The sequence below is a fragment of the Tympanuchus pallidicinctus genome, unplaced genomic scaffold, assembly GCF_026119805.1.
Source record: "Tympanuchus pallidicinctus isolate F22 unplaced genomic scaffold, pur_lepc_1.0 scaffold5, whole genome shotgun sequence".
Taxonomy (NCBI): Eukaryota; Metazoa; Chordata; class Aves; order Galliformes; family Phasianidae; genus Tympanuchus; species Tympanuchus pallidicinctus.
In genome coordinates, this window is record NW_026294769.1 from 43900425 (window position 1) to 43907986 (window position 7562).

Genomic DNA, 7562 nt, shown 5'->3' on the forward strand with positions numbered 1-7562 from the left:
AAGGCCATTGTTGGAAAGCTCTCTGAGTAGGGGATATCTCAGAAGTCTAACAGTCTGAAATAGCACTGGCAGCACTGTTCTACTTATCTATCTTTCAAATAATTCAAATTGAAATGGGAATAGAAAAATGCTTGTATGGGAACTGCTGAATCACGGCCTGAACCTCTGATTGATCACCTGAGGCAAGCAATGAGTCAGCCCTGGGAGCACAGGTGAAGGCAATCCACCTGTGCTGCTGGAAGGGGTGGAGCCTGGCTCCACCTCTCCTAGACCTATTTAAGAGCTGACTATCAGTAGGGAAGGATCTTTTCTGGAGATCTCTCCTCTGGAGTTTTGCAGTGAGCCCAGGATGTGGGTAAGCTTTATATCTATTCTCTTTTTGTTATTGTAATCTACTCTGCCAAACTCTCTTGTTTATTTCATAATTATGACATCTTTATATTCATTGACTATACAATGCTATAGATCAAATTAATGAAAAGTAAAGTGTATAACAGGAGACAAAAAGTGTGGCCTGTTCTTTAGTACAGGGAAATAGCTATTGAGAAAACATATTGTTCTTTATCAGTAGAGAGAGAAGGCTGTGGTGTAAAATGGCCAGTAATTAATGTGAGATAGAAGGTTCTTAACCATCAATAGATTTCTAGCTCTATCTTCCTATATTGTTACTGGTTGTGAAAGGCACCTCTGAGGTTTCAAGATAGAACTTGATAAATACATTAAGATTATTAATATTATTACATATGTATAATGACTGTGTGTGCAGCCTTGGTACCTCAGAAACTACTTCCTGAGAAACTAGCTAAATGATAAACCCTTTAACTTAGAAATGTCATCTGTTTTACCTTTCTTTTTGATTTCTAGACCTATTTTCTTCTCAAAAATAGTTTGAGGGCTACAATATTTTTAATTTTGAGTTCTCCAAAGTTTGAAAGTCACAGTCCTGCTTTCTGATAAAACTCTAATTTTTTGACTAATAGTATCTCCAGCAGAATAGCCTAAATTATAAAACTGGCTCATATTATCACTGATGGGACTAGTACTACAATGATGGAAGAGCCCAGAGGTTCTTAGAATAGAATCTTTTGAGTCAAAAGGAACTTTTTGAGGCCATCCAGTCCAATTCTCCATCAGTGAACAGGGGACGCCTACAGCTAGATCAGGTTGCTCAGAGCCCTTTCTAGGTTGACCCTGAGTGTCTCCAGGGATGAGGCATCCCCCATCTCTGGGAAACTTGTTCCAATTCTCCTCTGAAACCTTTTGATGACAAGGAATGTACAACTGGCAGAAATATTTTTTATGCTATTCTGCAAGCTTCTGATATGTACATATTTTGAACTCTTATGTGCCATCCTGTTTCATCTTCCCTGATGTCCAGGAAAGATACAACTATGGTAACAAGTAGGGAAGGATGATCAGTGGTTTGGAATGGCATCCATGCAAGGTGCAGTAAATTAGGCTAGGGCCTTTTGGGCTGGCAAGAGATGACTAGGAAGAATAACATACATATCTATCAAGTACAGGGAAGGTGAGCATGGATCAATTACTAATTTCTACTTTCAGTAAGAGGGAGAAAAACAATGTTAAATTAAGCTAGAATATATCAGGTTCTACACAAACACAGGAGGCTAGTAGCTAACCAATAGTGTGCAGCCAAGCCATGCAACTCCTTGCCTCGGGACACTGCCAGGCCTGGCTCAGAAAATCTCTGAGCTGTCTGCTGCTGGAGACAAGCCAAGTATGCTGGAAAAGAATCATTAAAGCTTGACCTGGTCTTACGATTTTCCAGTCTTTGATACTGCCAGTAGGAGCAGGGTAATGTGGAGCTTTAACACAATGGCTTTCTATTCTTACATTAGCTGTTAAAAGCTGGGAAGAGTAGTTTATTTTTGGGAGCCTGCAGTGGAAATATACTTGCCTGATGAACACCAAGTTTGTGTGTTGATGTGACCATAGGTCTTCTCCAAAAGTTGCAGTACTTATTACAGTAAAATTGCCATAGTTATGCAAAGAAGAAATGAACACATACACTGACTGTACTGTGACTATGATAGCATATCTTAGTATGATCTTCGTATGCCTGATATATGTCAAATTGAAAAGATTTCCCTCTACAAGCAGGAAAAAAACTGGCAAACCATTTATCTTAATGCAATTGATGTTTAACTGATATTTTAATCAGCGTAGTTATTAGCATTCAGTGCTGACCTATGTTGTAGAGTAAGAGGAGTTCTTCCTTCCTGGGTCCAGTACCATTTAAAATTTTCATTTTGAGCCTAGATAATAGAGTAAAAGTATGCGTATTAGGTAGATGGTGCCAAACTGGGAGGCCCATTTTGTTCACTGAATAATAAGATAATTCTTAAAAATTGATAACTCAAAGAGAGCACAACGAACTACAAAAGCCTGCTTCAGAATCCAATCTATTCATCAAGAACAGAGTATTTTCTCTCCAGCTGCCCACAGAAAACTAGATGAAGATGCCTGAAGATGGAGCGCAACACCAGCAGAAGAGTCTCTTTTCAAAGTCACTTTCACATATCAAGAAGTTGAAATATTGCATTGCAGTTGAACAGGTTTTGGAGAAATGATCATACAAGGGTTTCTTCCTGTTTCCAGTAGCCTGCCATTCTACGTAAAATTGGAAAACTTTACAAATGTGTTCACCAGAGTGCTGTCACTTTTCTGCAGAATCAATTCTATTTTTGTTTTTTCTCTCCCTCAAATTCTATGAAGTCAAGTTAGGAGGGATTTGCACTGCATCAACTTGGAAGACAATGAAGGAGATTTCGTTCATCCTTCTTTTTCATTGCAAATGGAATTATTCCAATCATCCACTCACAGGCAATGCTGGTGTATATGTGTGACAGAGCAGGTTCAGCCTCTAACTGGTGATTATTCACATGAAACAGAAGACTTGGCTTGCTTTTCAGAGGGCAAGCTGTGCTTCCAAGTCTTTGTAGGACAAGAGAAATAATGAACTGTTTACTGGTATGCAGAACATACTTTATGTGGAAACTATGGGCAGATAATCAGTGTGAAATCCTATGCCACGGTTTTCAGAATAAAACCGCAATTTAAATTAATTAGCAGAAAGCTCACTGTACCCTTGCCTTTATCCACTCTAACCCAAACAGTTTTACTGTTTTTTAATCCCTTCTAAGGTATAGGTTTTGTGATGCACTCGGGCTAGGTTTTTGGGTTTTTTTTTTTTTTGAGGGTTGTCATTTTTGTCATTACATGAGTAGAAAGAGTTTTGATCTTCTTTATCTCCTTCTCATCTTATCTTTCACTGAAGCATCATTTTATATTGTTTGATATACAGAAAAGATATTTATGATGTGTCTTAACATATGTCCAATAAATGTTGTATCAACAGCATTTGACATTTTTCACTTTGAAGATGGCCATTATCTCCAAGAAGTGGAAACAGGGCACTTTTTAAAGTTCCTTTGAGAAATTTCAAAAGAAGATGAAGCTTTTATGTTCTTATTTTAGCGTTCAAATATCTGACACATACTGCCATTGCTTTACTTAAATTCATAGCTGGCAATTTGTGTAGAAATGTTCTCTTTTTTTCATCATGTCATTCTCAGTTGCCAAGAAGCACACCTGTTTGCTTGCTTGATCCTTCAAGCATAGAAGTTGATTTTCCATGCATGTTACAAAATTATCAACTTGAAGACCAAAACTAATCAGGCAACTCTTTTGGTTCCAGTGCAGCAAGTCTTCATGGCCGTCTATTATACCACTGTTTGTTAATCAGGATTTTTATTTAGCATAGAAAGTGAGAGCTACTGTAAAACTCTCCTATCAATAGGAATGTTTGAAATATGTTCTCTGGCCTCCTGTTGTTCAAGCATTGCAAATTGTCAAATTATATGTGACAGACTGATTGCAATCTCTCTTTTTCATGACAGGCAAAAGTGTTTTACTTCACCCTGGGAAAAGAAAGAAAGAAAACAGGAAAACAGGAAAAAAACATTCAATTCCATTGAGAGATTATTCTAATCCCAGGTAGCTTTTATTTTGCAAAATTTTAGTAAGCTTTAATAGGCAGCTAGCTGTAAGTTTCTCTCAAGATAGTGTTTATGAGCAATATCTGTCTTTTTTGTATAATTTTTATAAAAATTCTATGATAGCAGAATCTATTTGTCTTATATTGAATGATTTTTAGCTATTATGCAACTGGAAAATTAAAATATATTTTATGGTTACTGCCTGTTCTGGTACACTACAAAGAGAAAGCCATTCAGAGAGAACTACAAGATATCTCACTTCACCTATGAAAGAACAGCTGTAGTTATCTGTGGTGGAAAATGCTTCTGGTGTGAATGGGGAATGAAGTATGGTGGTATATTCCGGTGTGAATGTATTAAACACTGGGGGTAACTGTGCCAGAGGCATATTTGAGTACCTCAATTGTATATATGTACCATAAGCATTGCTTTTTATGCATGGTTATTCATCACAATGCCTATATTATAGCTGCTAGAAAACATTCTCCTCTTTTCCTCACAGTGTAGGATAGACAACAGCTGTTTAAAAACATCCTGAGATAGTGCTGATGTCAGATCCAAAGAACTTCTTAAAAAAAAAAAAACTTGAACAAAGAAACTGCATTCACAATTTTTCAGAGAAAAGGTCACCATTTTTTTTGTATATTAGATGGTGGGCACAATAGCTGCTGGTCTATTAAAATAAATAGCCAGCTCAATACCTTGTTACCCACTGTTGCTGGCCTGTAGCACATAAAGTGGTAGGCAGTATAGAGCAATACTGAAAATTGGCCCTCCTTTTTTTCCTTTAAAAAAAAAAAAAAAAAAACACTTGCTCAGGAATTCAGGAATACACTTTTAAGTAACTCATTGAGTTACATAAATATAATTTTTGTTGATATATTAATTAGATAATTGTTTTAGTTATTTACTGTCCCTAATCCACAGTTGCCTGTAACTGGACTTCATCACTTGGGGCTAATCGCACGTTCTCTAATGAATTTTGAAGTCAGAGTCAGCAGCACACTTCTGCAACAAAGATTCCTAATTTAAAAAATTATTCTGTATGTTTGTCTTTTCTGAGAACATTTGAATGTACTTCTTAGATGAATTTTACTGTTAACACTTTATTTAGATTATCTAAATTTTTAATATATACATAAATTGGCGTACAAAATAATGTAAAACAAAATAAAAGACAAAATGAGAATTAAAATCTTATGGAAATTTTAGAATATTACTTGTAATACTGAAAACATCAATTTAGCTTGAAACTGGTGTAGTTTACACTAATGGATTTTGCAAATTTATTGCTTTTTAATAACCTCTTAATGAGTACATACAATCAGTATATGAACATACTACAAATATTGTATACTATGGTTAGTATATAATATTTTGAGAATTCAAATCTACTCAGATTACTCTAGGTAGAGTTTTCTGTGTTCACTAGTTTGTCATTTGAAAGTTACTTTCAGCAATTTTTCTTTTCTGTGGCTTTTTTTCAAACTTATTATGTCACCAATCTTTTCTCTTGCAAGTCAGCTGTCTTAAAATTTTACCTACATACCTAAATCATCCTCAAGGTGCCAGACATATCACTGTAGCAGGCAGTCCACCTCGCCTTTCCTTCACCAGAGCCAAACATGCCAGCACTAAGCTGGTGCAATTGGAAGAGGAGCCCCCAAGAGCGACATCCAACCTGCCAAGAAGTGTTACACCTATATAACAGAGAGGTACTTATAAAAACCTTGCTGTCATTTCCTAGCTTTGCTATTTAGTCTGTCACCGCAAAGGGGGCTTGATGAAGCAATGTGGAGCCAGTTGTAGGCAATACAAGCAGCCCGCTGGGGAAGTGCTCTGAGATGCTGTTGCACCTCTGACACATGCATCCGCTAGTTGTCAGCGGAGGAGTGTTTCACTTGGCTGACCACAGCCTGTCCAGGCATAACCAGAAGTCAGTGCACTTTTTTGCTGCTGTGTTTTGGAATTCTTATCGAAATGCAGTGCTGAAAAACAATACTACTCTAGTTAGAGACATAAAAATACTACGTGGACAATGCATTTGACTAAGTTGTAAAATATAAAGCAAACAACTTTTTAATGGTTTCAGCACAACATTTACATCTGATCTATTGTGGGTAAGTAACTAACTACTCATTCACACCACCTAAGCAGTGTTTGCTCTTTACTGTCAAGAGTGCAAGATACATTTCTAATCAGATTGCTTGAATCCTCATCTACTCTTAAAGATGCTATCTGGATGGAGAGTTAACTTTACATTAACAACACTGTCTTTTTTTTCCAAAGAAATTACAGCTGCCTATTTAGGATTATTTTAAGGCCCATAGATTTTCAATATGGTCCAGAATGTAATTTTTTGTGGAGAAAACAGCAGTGTCAGAAGCCTAACTGAGACAGGGGAGGTTTAGGTTAGATATTAGGAGGAAGTTTTTCACACAGAGGGTGGTGACATGCTGCAACAGGTTGCCCAAGGAGGTTGTAGATGCCCCATTCCTGGAGGCATTCATGGCCAGGCTGGATGTGGCTCTGGGCAGCCTGATCTGGTGGCTGGTGACCCTGCACATAGCAGGGGGAGTTGAAACTACATGATCTTTGATGTCCTTTTCAACCCAGGCCATCCTATGATTCTATAAATCTGCATACTTCATTTAAACTCTAAAAAGAGTTTTCAGGTGATAGAGAAAAATATCACTATCGCATTGCAAATGTTTGTTCTTTTTCAGGACATGTGGTAGGGGACGTTCTCAAGGAGATAAAAATGCCTTTAATTTGTTCCCTATGCAGAAGATCAAAAAAAAAGGAACTCGGATTCAATGAGTTATGTTGAAGGACTGCATCCTGATGGTAATAATGCATCTATTATAGAATATTTCATAGAAAAATCATTTAGTGAATCATATATCATCACTTTAATGTCTTAATTGCAGAATCACAGAATGGCCAGGGTTGGAAGGGACCTCAAGGATCATTGAGGATCTCCAACCCCCCTGCCACATGCAACCTCCCCATTTAATACTAGAGTAGGCTGCCCAGGGCCCCATTCAATCTGGTCTTGAACACCTCTGGGGATGGGGCATCTACAACTTCTCTGGGCAGTCTGATCCAGCACCTCACCTCTCTCTGTGTAACGATTTTCCCCCTGACATCCAACCTAAATCTTCCCTCCCTCAACTTAAAACCATTTCCCCTTGTCCTTCAGTTATCAATCCATTCAAAGAGTTGATTTCCCTCCTGTTTGCAGGCTCCCTTTAGGTACTGAAAGGCTGCAATGAGGTCACCCTGCAGCCTTTTCTCTGGGCTGAACAAGCCCAGCTGCCTCAGCCTGTTGACCGGAGAGGTGCTCCGGTCCCCTGATCATCTTCGTGACCCTCCTCTGGTCTCGGACCTGCTCTGTCCTCATAGCGGGGGAGAGACTTAGTACCTGGTCCCCACCTAGAGGTATAGGGATGCACGGCTCAGGGACATAAGAAGTACTGGAATCCTGGCCGCCAGTAAAGACCGAGGCAAAGAACTCATCACAACCTCAGCCTCCTCTTTGTC

At 38.2% G+C, this 7562-nt stretch overlaps 1 long non-coding RNA gene across 1 annotated transcript; it reads left to right on the forward strand.

The window, feature by feature from the left end:
* Positions 1 to 253: 253 nt before the first annotated feature.
* On the forward strand, positions 254 to 6967 carry LOC128091606 (uncharacterized). The gene is made up of 3 exons (XR_008211485.1): positions 254 to 355; positions 3921 to 4017; positions 6746 to 6967. It is a non-coding gene; the product is annotated as an uncharacterized LOC128091606 (long non-coding RNA).
* Positions 6968 to 7562: the final 595 nt, after the last annotated feature.